Source organism: Quercus lobata, chromosome 6 (assembly GCF_001633185.2).
Source record: "Quercus lobata isolate SW786 chromosome 6, ValleyOak3.0 Primary Assembly, whole genome shotgun sequence".
Taxonomy (NCBI): domain Eukaryota; kingdom Viridiplantae; phylum Streptophyta; class Magnoliopsida; order Fagales; family Fagaceae; genus Quercus; species Quercus lobata.
In genome coordinates this window covers 51,804,926-51,817,511 of record NC_044909.1, presented here as the reverse complement: position 1 = coordinate 51,817,511, position 12,586 = coordinate 51,804,926, and positions in this window count along the sequence as shown.

Sequence of the window (12,586 nt, the reverse complement as noted above, 5' to 3'; positions counted from 1 at the left end):
AAAACACTAGATGTACAGTGCCAAGACGCTGTGCGCACATTCAAACTTTTATTATAAACATTTATTTTTAGTTGTGGTTGATCACAGTCTCATATTTTATTATTTTATTTCGATTTGTAAGAAATTGACACGCCAATAATTGTGAAAATATTATAAAATTTGTTGTGTCAGTATAACAATATATATACCAGCTTACATAAATATTTAAAAGAAAAAAAAAAAACACAAGCAAATTACTTTAAAAAAAATTAGGCACTGTAGCTACAGTACAAAAATAATGTACTAACAAGTGTCACAACATTTTTACAAAACATTTATTTTCAGTTGTGGTTGGTCACGGTTTCATATTTTATTATTTTATTTTAACTTATAAGAAATTGACACCTCAATAATCGTGAAAATATTGTGAAATTTATTGTGTAAGTATAATAATATATTAAAAAAAAACCAAACGGAAGACTACCAAAAAATGCAACTACTGTAGCTACAGTGCCAAGCAGCACTGTAGCTTCTGTGCAAAACTTAAACAAAAGGGTTAAAAAAAAAAAAAAAAAAAAAAAAAAAAAAAAAAAAAAAGAGCAAAGTACCTCACCAAAGTACTGTTTCCGCTACAGTGCTTGCACAGTACAAACACTCTAAATATACAGTACCGAAGCACTGTAGCGGCATTGGCACTTTTATAATATAAGATATGTATGTATGTATGTATATGGGCTTAGCGTGCCAGCCGAACCGGCCATCAAGGCCCAATCCAATGGAGAAAAAGGAAAGTCTAGGATCAGCCCATTGATTCATGGAGCTAGTCAAATCATCTCTTAATATAGCTTATTTTTTAACTTAAAATGTCCTTTTCATCTTTTTTGTTTGATAGATTAATTTGAACTCGTATTCTCATATTAATAAATCACTAGTTAAGGTATATCTTAGTTCCCTTCTAACTTTAACTATCTCAAATAAAAAAGATTTTAATTAAAGTGAATACCATAACATGATCAGAGGCAGAACATATAAAAAAAAAATGATAGGGAAGCCACCAAAATTGCTAATGCATTTTTGGAAAGAAAGATTTTTTTCAAGTGGAACGTATCAATTTTTCAATTTCTTTTGCTAATTTGGCTAACTCTAATGTAGCAAATATATATGGAAACAATACTCATAGTTTTAGTTGAAATAGAATTTTAATCTCAAGCAAACTATCTCCATAAGGGGTTGTTTGGTAAGAGTATTAATTTAAATATAGTTTTTTATTTTGTAATCCATAAAATGGTAGGTCCCATACTTGAATTTTATTGTTTAGCTAATATTTTCTAAATACAGTTTTCAAAAAACTATATCCTATTTTCTTGATTTAAAACAAGATTTTGAAAACAGTTAAAGGGTGTTTTCAGGATACATAAAATGTTTTTAATAACATAGTTGTAAATAAATTGAAAACAATGGACCCCACATATTTGTCCAAACTCTTTTATCTCTTAAATTAAGAATTTTATCTTTATCACAAAAAGAATTCTCACACTTCAAATTTGAAACTTATCATTAAAAATAAAAAATAAAAAACATGATGAGCTCTATTCCCTTATCATTATCCACAAAAAAATAAAAAAAGTAATCTACAAATTCTATATGTTACTTTTTGTAAATATTTTTTTTTAAATCTCAAAAAATGATATAGTCTCCCAAACAATTATTTTTGTTTTTAGTATTGAGAAAATTATTCTTAAAAGTGGGAGCTAAACACGTAAAATATAAAAATTATTATCTGAAAACTAGTTTCAAGTTCAATTTTTTGAAAATTGTTTTTATACTATTTTGAAAACAAAAACAAAAATCCTCCTATCAATTGGGCCCTAAGAGGATCATTAAAAATTAAATCAATTCTAAAATCAAACTCAAACACTTAATCCAAGAAAAAAAAAAACTCAAATTTTGTAAAACTTGAACTTTTTCATGTATATCTATTGATAATTTGAAAAGTAGATAAATTATCACTTTAAATTGTTGGTAATTGTGTATTAAAAAAGTTGTAGATAATTCATAAAGTGAAGAGAAAAAATAAAAAAGAAAGAGAAGTTGATATCCACAATTAAGCATTTGTGTCTATCCAAAAAAATTATAAAGCTATAGAGGAAAAGTTGATAAGAACAAAAAATTGTAGATAATTGATAAAAGTTTTATTTCTATCTAAAAATTGTTGCATTTTGGTACAGCCATTTGGCACAACCACAGTTTCTAAACCCAACTTTAAAATTGTTGCAATTTAGTGTAATCATTTGGCACAACTACAATTTCTAAGCCCACCTTTTATGATTTGATGTTCATATGTGATCTGTTTTAATAAGTAAGATTTGAATAAATTATATCTACAAAAAATTTATACTTTAAAAATTATACCTAGTAAAATAAATTAATCAATAAATTAAATAAACCAAATTTTAAACCTTGTCAAGAACACACTTAGTGCCCGAATCCCACTGTTTTTAGAGTTTGGACTTGCTGGCATCATAGTCCAGTTACAAATGAAAAAAAAGAAGAACAAGATATATTATATATGTGTGTGTGTGTTTTGGGGGGGGGGGGGGGGGGGGGGTTGGCGCGGCAGTCGAACCGGCCATCAAGGCCAAGTCTTATGGAGAAAAGGGAAAATCTAGGATCAGCACATTGATTAATTGACCTAGTCAAATCATCTCTTAAGCTCTATATATCTTTATATATTAAGAGAATTCAGAAAGTTAGTTATACCTTTAGAAAATGTCAAAAATACCTTTAAGCTAATTAGATAATCTTTATTCTTAAAAAATAAAAAATAGGGTTAAAATTGTAATTCAACAAAAACTAGCACATACTAAACTCAGTAATTTACTCTATTTTAAATCATAAATTTTAGTTTCTTAAAAATCCATTCATGTGTAACCTCACTGACAATAGATAAATTTAAATTGAAAAATTACATTAAACTCAAAATAAATAAATAAAGAGTCTCATCGCACGTGCAAAGTGTATGTGATGAGGCAAATATAGCTTATTTTTTTAGCCTAAAATGCCCTTTTCATCTTTTTTGTTTGATAGATTAATTTGAACTCATTTTCTCATATTAATAAATCACACTAGTTAAGGTATAGCTTAGTTCCCTTCTAACTTTAACAGATGCCACCAAATCATCCTGTAAAGAGTTCTTCATGTGGCATAAAGAGGGGGAGGGGGGGGGGGGAAGGTATTCATCTAGGATAATCACAACATGTAAAAAACAATTTTTTTTAAAAAAAAACATTAAAGCACTGAAAATAAAATTCTCCCAAGAGTAGAATTAGCTTAATCATTGTAATATTTTTTATTTAGGTTTAATAATAATAATAATAATAATAATAATATACTTAGATTAATGTGAGGATTTTTTTTGTTAGATGACATACAAATTTTAAGTGTGTAAAACATAGGGACAAAATAATTGTGAGAGAGGTCTACTTTTTTTTCTTTTTGAGAAAGAGAGAGAGGTCTACTTGGTAGAACAACATGTACATAATTTTTAGGACTAAGATATTTAGAGTTATTAATTATGATAACTTTACCTTAGAATTAAATCATATCCATCCACTTTCTCCAAAATAAAAAAAAAAAAAAAATCAAATCCATCCATTGAGAAATGAGTGGTGTGGTGGGCCTTTTTCGCAATTGCAGGCTGGGCTGCCTCCTGCCACGTTATGGCCCAATGGTTCTGGGTAGGAGAGTCAGGATTAGCTTGACTGCAACACACCCCAAGCCAGCTTGTGCACAAGCTAGAGCCCATTTACTAAGACCTTGGACACTGCCCATGGCAGATAAAACTGTTACAAAAAATTTATGGCAGACATGTGTAATATGACAATAATAAGGAGAATATGCTTACTGTCAACCAGAAAAACGGAAAATACTAAATCATGATATTAATAAAGGAAGAAGTAATGCAGCAATATAAATGCAACATGTTTGAAATTCAAAAACTTAGGTTGCAATAACATGTTTCAATTCTCGTAACATGTTTGAAAGTTCAACTAGCTCAATTAGTGTGAAAATACTAATGCTTGTTTAGACCCCCAATTTTAAATTACGGTTTAATTGATTTTACTTTAACTTATTTAAGTGTGGAACAAGAGTAAAGCAAGCGCAATAAACCAGAACACTACTCTAAGCCATAAGCAAGTACAAAAGCAATAAATGTAAATCATGCCATGTGGTGCTTTAATTTTGCATTTAGCAATTTTTTTACCTCTTTTTATTAAGTTCTTTTTACTATTACCCAAAATATTACATTAACTTATATTTACTGTTATCTCATTAATCTCTCATTAATTGCCTAAACTTACACCACACCTTTATCTCTTTTCCATTTCTTTTAGCATACCTACTGTGGGGCCCAAATAATTTATGGGCTAGGCCCATTTACCCGTAGGGAGTCCAAAGGCCCAAGCCGAGGAGGGCTATGGCCCAAGCTCGATAATATAAAGCACAAGATAGCCTTGGGATACAGCCGAGGACATTTCAGTCCTCGGCAGACCCAAAGTCCCACCAGAAAGAGGGGCAAAAACGGTATAGGACTAAACTTGAAAGAAAATCTAAAATATCCAGGGAAAGTTGCCCTTACTGCCATTCAATACTCTGCACCTGACAGAGCCGTATTCTTCAGCTTTTACAACCACCCCCAACGACTTTGGGTATGGGCTGATGGGACAAGTATCAGTCTTGGAAAGGTTGACCCTATACGTGGACGAAGGACAGTGAACGCTGGCTAGTATAAAAGCTATACGTGAACGAAGGACAGTAAACGCTGGCTAGTATAAAAGGAAAAAGAAGTAACCTAGAGAGGGGCTGGGAAAAATGGCCAAAAACCAGAGCCTCCCAGCCCACCTCCAGGAGAAAGACTCCAGGGGTGAAGAAAACTGAACCATGTATGAACACCACGAAAAACCCACCGCCTAGTGACCAAGGCCTAACCTTTCAAACCCATGCTCTACAAATCATATTGTCTGGGCCTTTTTACGTGCGAACCCAATACTGTTTAGGTTCGTTACAAAATCGTGTCCTTACAATTGGCGCCGTCTGTGGGAAGGCTTGTGTGTTGGTATAGGCGGTAGGTCGAGAGAGTTCCTTTGTCATTTCTAACAACTGGTTATAGAGTTTTAGTGTAAAGTTACGCTAGGGGCTACGCTTCTTGACTAGGAGCGACGCTAGGTAGCGTTAATCGCATGGATAACTCTAGGGGCTTGGCTGAGGAGCTAACTCCCCTAAAGCCAAGGTCCCACGCAAAGAGAAAACTGAGTTTTGGACAGAACCAAGGCATTGCATGGTCCTCGGACTCAAGCCTATGGGGAAACCAACTACTTGGATGAGAAAACTGGGTTTTGGACAGAACCAAGGCATTGCATGGTCCTCGGACTCAAGCCTATGGGGAAACTAACTACTCGGATGAGAAAACTGAGTTTTGGACAGAATTAAGGCATTGCATGGTCCTCGGACTCAAGCCTATGGGGAAACCAACTACTCGGATGAGAAAACTGAGTTTTGGACAGAACCAAGGCATTGCATGGTCCTCGGACTCAAGCCTATGGGGAAACCAACTACTTGGATGAGAAAACTGGGTTTTGGACAGAACCAAGGCATTGCATGGTCCTCGGACTCAAGCCTATAGGGGAAACCAACTACTTGGATGAGAAAACTGGGTTTTGGACAGAACCAAGGCATTGCATGGTCCTCTCTGGACTCAAGCCTATGGGGAAATCAACTACTTGGATGAGAAAACTGAGTTTTGGACAGAACCAAGCATTGCATGGTCCTCGGATTCAAGCCTATGGGGAAACCAATTACTTGGATGAGAAAACTGAGTTTTGGATAGAACCAAGGCATTGCATGGTCAAGCCTATGGGAAACCAACTACTTGGAAGAAAACTGGGTTTTGGACAGAACCAAGGCATTGCATGGTTCTCGGACTCAAGCCTATGGGAAAACCAACTACTTGGATGAGAAAACTGAGTTTTGGACAGAACCAAGGCATTGCATGGTTCTCGGACTCAAGCCTATGAGGAAACCAACTACTTGGATGAGAAAACTGGGTTTTGGACAGAACCAAGGCATGGCATGGTCCTCGAACTCAAGCCTATGGGGAAACCAACTATTTGGATGAGAAAACTGGGTTTTGGACAGAACCAAGGCATTGCGTGGTCGTCGGACTCAAGCCTATGGGGAAACCAACTACTTAGATGAGAAAAAGATTGAGTTTTGTGAGGTTAGCTACTTAATAACAATTCTAAGTTACTCAATCCTCGGCTCAAATACTGTAAAAGGTTAATGCCAATAGGAGTGTTAAGAAGATGGTGAAACGCCCCACTATTCAGTAGCCTAGGGGGGCTGTTCATTTTGCGGGGGATACGTCCTCGGATGGTTACTTCCTACATTACATCGAGCATTGAGCTATCATCTCGGCTAGTTTTGGGGTAAGTATCGTTTTTCACAGGTCGGCATTGTTGTGCCAAACAACTCTATTAAAGTTATGGTGATATCTTTTTCTTAGCAAGCATTTTGGCCCTAGGTGTCATTGATTCAAATGCTACATTATTGTGCCGAATAGCACTTGCAAATTCGTAATAGCGCCCTTCTCTTTGATAAAGGATTAGGGCCCCAAGTATTGTACTCTAAGGTTGGCGGTATTGTGCCGGGCCGACTCAGTAAACTCATCATAATGTCCTTTCTTTTCCTGCCTAATGGGAGTTTCAGCCCTAAGTATCATTTGTTCGATTCAATATTATTAAGACGGATTGTTTTTATAAACACAGAGCAAGATCTTTTTATTAACTGAGACTTTGGTCCTAGACGTCGGTCACGGTTTAAAAATAAAAAAAATTCACAAGATTGTATGTTTATGCACTGCGTTATCATTTCGAAAATATAGAGATAGAACATGTAAAGTAAAGTGATGACAATTTTTATTAATATAAAGGTGTATTACAACGTACAAAGGAGGGCTTAAACAAGCCTATACAAAAGGTAGATTGCCAAAACAATAAAAAAAAAAAAAAAAGCAATACATTAAGCAAACAGTCAGGTCTCTTTTTCAAACTTGTCTCCGAAGTCCTTCCAAACACTGCCTAAGTAGCGCCCATATTGAGAGAAGGACCTTCTTCAGAAGAAGATGGAGGAGATGAATGAAAAGAAGGAGGAGAAGAAGAGGGAAGAGATGAAAAGAAAGAAAAAGGAGCAAAAGAGGGAGAAGGAAAAGCACCAGGATAGATCTGGTGGTGGAAAGAAGAAGAAAGAGAGGCAAAAGGAGGCACCAGTGAACGAAGAGAGAAGAAGCAGGGGCACTTGGCCCCTGCCTCAGTCCTGACTCCTAACACACTGGTGCCGTGTTAGGTATGCTCATGAGAGAGCGGTTGGTACTGATGATGAGTGTTCTCGACTTAGTCACGCCGAAAGTTTGACGTGACGAGTCCCTGCTTCGGATTTTGGCTGAAAGGAAGGTGAGATAGATTTTGAGTCTTCGTCATCCTTGCCCTGACCGAGCCATTACGAGCTTTATTGGAATGTGGTGTTTACCGGGGGGGGGGGGGTATGGTTCCTTCGTTACTTGTTGTTATGGTGAACGTATTATGATTTAGTGTATAACTAGTGGGTAAAGTAAACGCTAAGAGAGGCTAAGGATTTCAGATCTCAGAAGGGTAAAAAGGGTCTCTGTACGAGAGCGATAGCCTCCTACTTGTCTTCTTATAGGAAGGGCAAAACGGAAGGTATTAAATTTGTCCAGGTTTCCAGAAGAACCTGTAAACAAAGATGTATCCGTTCCACTTCCCCACTTCATCAAACAAACCGTCGAATTTAAATAGTCTCGTAAATAGAAGTCATTAAAAGCGCGTTTTGGATAACCAAACGGCGAGAACGCGTCAGGAGTAAGATCAAAAGAATGTCTCGTAGACCGGTACATTTCCTGGGCAGATGAAGAACCGCCAGCATTAGTGAAAGACCGAATTAGATGAGCCATAATAAAGGCTCGGTATTACCAAAACCCCCTTTTCCAACCAAGAGGTTGGACAGTAGGGTTTTGAGGGGCTATTGTGGGGCCCAAATAATTTATGGGCCAGGCCCATTTACCCGTAGGGAGTCCAAAGGCCCAAGCCGAGGAGGGCTATGGCCCAAGCTCGATAATATAAAGCACAAGATAGCCTTGGGATACAGCCGAGGACATTTCAGTTCTCGGCAGACCCAAAGTCCCACTGGAAAGAGGGGTAAAAACAGTATAGGACTAAACTTGAAAGAAAATCTAAAATATCCAGGGAAAGTTACCCTTACTGCCATTTAATACTCTGCACCTGACAGAGCCGTATTCTTCGGCTTTTACAACCACCCCCAACGACTTTGGGTATGGGCTGATGGGACAAGTATCAGTCTTGGAAAGGTTGACCCTATACGTGGACGAAGGACAGTGAACGCAGGCTAGTATAAAAGCTATACGTGGACGAAGGACAGTAAACGCTGGCTAGTATAAAAGGAAAAAGAAGTAACCTAGAGAGGGGCTGGGAAAAATGACCAAAAACCAGAGCCTCCCAACCCACCTCCAGGAGAAAGACTCCAGGGGTGAAGAAAACTGAACCATGTATGAACACCACGAAAAACCCACCGCCTAGTGACCAAGACCTAGCCTTTCAAACCCACGCTCTACAAATCATATTGTCTGGGCCTTTTTACGTGCGAACCCAATACTGTTTAGGTTCGTTACAAAATCGTGTCCTTACACCTACCATTTTAGTATTAAAAAAAAAAAAAAAAAAAAAAAAAACCTAATATAATTAACTAGATAAGGCCCTAAGGAGAGATAGAGAGACAAAAAAATGTGTTGGATTGTTACATGAAACAATGATTCACTATTACCAAAATAAAAGACCTGAGATTGACAAAGCATTTGGAAGAGAGAGAAAAAGAGGAATTTGAGGGGCCGCTACCATTGTCACACTAGCCTCCCATCACCATCAAACCGCTGAAACTCCTACGAGTAATTTCTTTTTGCTTCTTACGATGAATTCATTACTAACAAAGTTTTATAACAATTATGCTATACTATATGTATAACATTTTTCAAAACTATCTTATATAAAACATTACAATATTATTCATGCATCGTACGGGCAAATTATTAGTTATATCTAATTATAACTCATTATGTTAACAAGTTACTTATCAAAAATAGAATATAAAACTAAGAAGATAAAAAGTGATTCTTGGTTTTAGTTTACTCCTTTCTCATAGTACATGATATATTTTTCACTAACTCTTTTTAATCAAACATGTACTGACGTATATATACATGGCCTCCCAAATAAATTTTTTTTGACTCTGCCCCTATGAAAGTACTAAAGTCTCATTTAATTTTTACAATCCCTAACCTTATGAAGATGGTTTTAATGTCAAAAAAAAAAAAGAATAAAAGAAAAAGAAAAGAAAGATGGTGTTGAAAACCATACCATATTGGTCGTGAGGTAATAAATTAAATTCGTGGCTATGATGTGACAATTGATTCCACTAGTTTTTATCTTAATAATATTAGTCTTCCATTTACATTGAACTTATGCTTTGATAAAAGTTTTTTTTTTTTTTCTAAATCTGTTCAGAAAAATCCCCTAAATCTCATTATATGGCTATTTAGATGACCATCAATTCATCTTATCTATTTAATTACATAATTTATTAAATCATTTAAATAATTTATATGATCATTAAAAAAGACATAAAATTAACAACATATTGATGGTCATTTTAATTAACACATAGTAAGTTGGAAGGATTTTCCTCCAAATCATTCAAAATGAAAATTCTATGCGGTTTAGAATTATGATGTGACTTTCACCTAAGAAATCTTCTGTTTTTGCAAGAAGTCCCATGGTGCATATTGGCACCATGGTGCATCTTGGTCCCCACAAAGAGTTGATCAAGTAGGTAGGATTCATTCATTGCTTGAGCTTGAGGCACACGCTTTACCGAGTTTGGAACAAAGTTTGGTAGGATCCATTCATTGCTTGAGCATTAGGCACATGCTTTACCGAGTTTGGAACAAAACTTCAGCAGTCGAACTAATTATTGCTAATCCATGTACACAACATGGCTATCCAATCCAAGAAGTATTAACATTTTCTTTATTTTCTTTTGAAATGGAGTGAGACCATCGAATAACATGGTAAATTAATGGTACCAAAGAGCATGGTTTTTACGTTTTTGGAGCTTCAGCAAACAATTTTGAATTCTAATATGATGCATTCATTGAACTGGAGCAATATTTGAGTGAAGATAAATTCATTGTTCATCCATATGAATATAATAATCTATGTGATCTAATTACCCTCATCTTGGAGTAAGTTTCATATAGAAACTTCGTAGAAGTACACCATATAATTGAGAATATTATACTATTCCTTTGTAATACTAAATTCTGCAACAAGCAAGGGTAAATTTGAGCCCAAATATGATAAAATCACAGCAAGATAGTTGTGAATTGAACCTTTGCAACGAGGTACAAATAGGTTCATACAAGATGAAAGGACGTTTAAGGAGATTCCACACAAAACCGTAAAAACATAGTTCATTGTCCCAATTCTAGTAAACCAAAAACAAAAAAGTGAAAAAAGAAATAGAAAAAGAGAGATGAGTTTATAGGAAAAAATAACTTAATACTAATAATAGTCCCATTGAGGCCATGGTCCTGACACTACTGTACAATTCTTGGTACCACCCAGCATTGTCCAATTCCCACCAACCTTGGAAGAAGAATTTGCAAGCTTTAAATTAGAGCAAACAAACCTTACCAAATATCCCCTGTTGTAACCAAGGGTCAGCTTAACAACAACGACAGCCATCAGCTCAACCTCAAAATTCACTTTCCCGCTAGCCATATCACTTGGAAGAAGATTGTCAATGAGCCAAAACTTTACCTTCAGCTGTGTCTTTTCCCTAGGTTTTAGAACAAAAGATGGAAGTCTTTTATCAGAGAGGTACTTGTGATCATGATGCAGGCACATAGTTGAGAATACTAATGAGTAATTTGCATGCGACCTTGTATTTCTTAAGGAGAAAACCATGTTGAATGCTGTGGTGCTTTGTGGATAGAAAATATAGGAAACTGATAGGAAAGAGGTTAAGTCCACTTGGACCTTGGGGTGAAGCTCATAAATAAAACTGGCAAACCCCTATGAAGAAAACACCTACTGAATACATTCCACAAATAAAAATCTTGACGATCAGAAAGCTGGTCAAGTTTTCAAAATCAGCTACATGCTTAATCCTGGTGATGGTGTTGGTGATGGAAGTGATTGGAGCATTGTTGGCGGAGGCAGCTGTGACACTCTCAATTGTGTTTGCAGAAGAGGTAGCATGGATTGTAGAAAGACTAACATTAGTAATTATGGTTGCAGGGCCTATAGCTTCAGGGTTGTGCTCCATTGATGAAACAGAAGAAAGGATACTTTGTTTTGTAGGGATTTGGAATATAGGGTATGGAGTGATTAGAGGGGATGAAGAGGGTCAAAATCATATTTGATGTTTAACTGTTTAAGTCATCAAAAGTCATTCAATATTCAAGATAATGTATATAAAAAAAAAAAAATCTAATATTCACTATAATATCTCATAGTATCCTTAATTAGCATGACTCCACACCAAATGATGTATAAAAACTAGAAAGCCAAGGAAAATAAAAATAAATTAGTCACATGGGATAGTTACATATTAGCCAACTGGAGTAAAACTTGGAGCACAGTCACTTTCTAAACCTTGTGATATTAGACTGGGCAAAAGGTTGGGTTGTACTGGTCCATATGCTAACCGATTATCGCAAAAGAATTTGGGTAAATTTTTTCAGTTCACACTGCACAGCTTTAATTCCTTTGGATGCACCCATTTTCATACGTACCCTTCACAAGGCCGAGGGCAGGGCACTCAATAATACTCACCATGCTGCCAACCTGGGCTAATCCAAACCAAAATTCATGGTTATAAGTCAAAATGGTATAAAACCTAATAAACCATATAAAAATAATTACATGGTTATATTTTACTTCAAAATTTCTTACATTATAGGAACTAAGGTTGTTAACAATGTATTTAGTACTACCGCGTACTTTGACGTGATAGTCATTCCATAAGTACAAGTTCTTGGGGGAGTGAGTGGGGAAGAGTTGAGGTTCAAGTCTCAAAAAGAAAGCTTCACATACATACACTTAGATTAGACAGTAGAATTTCTATCTCAAATAAAAAAACAATGTATTTGGTCAAACCTCACATTTAGTCCTGAAAACCCTTGTGCCAGCAAGCTATCCAATGGTCCTGGGGTCATGGCTTGCGGCACAGCCATGGGTTTGTGTCGGTAGACTTTGCCATGGGCAAGCAACTGTGGCTTGAGCAATGCATAGCAAGCCGAGGGGGCTGAAGTGTGGCTGCAATTGGACCAGTCTATCTCATACCAGTCTTAGATTCAAGATCCCTCCATCAGAATGAAAGAAAGTGGTGAAATACGAGTGGAATCTTAACTCCAAAAATAAATAAAAAATCACAAGGCTTATGCACTTGTAATTTTTTT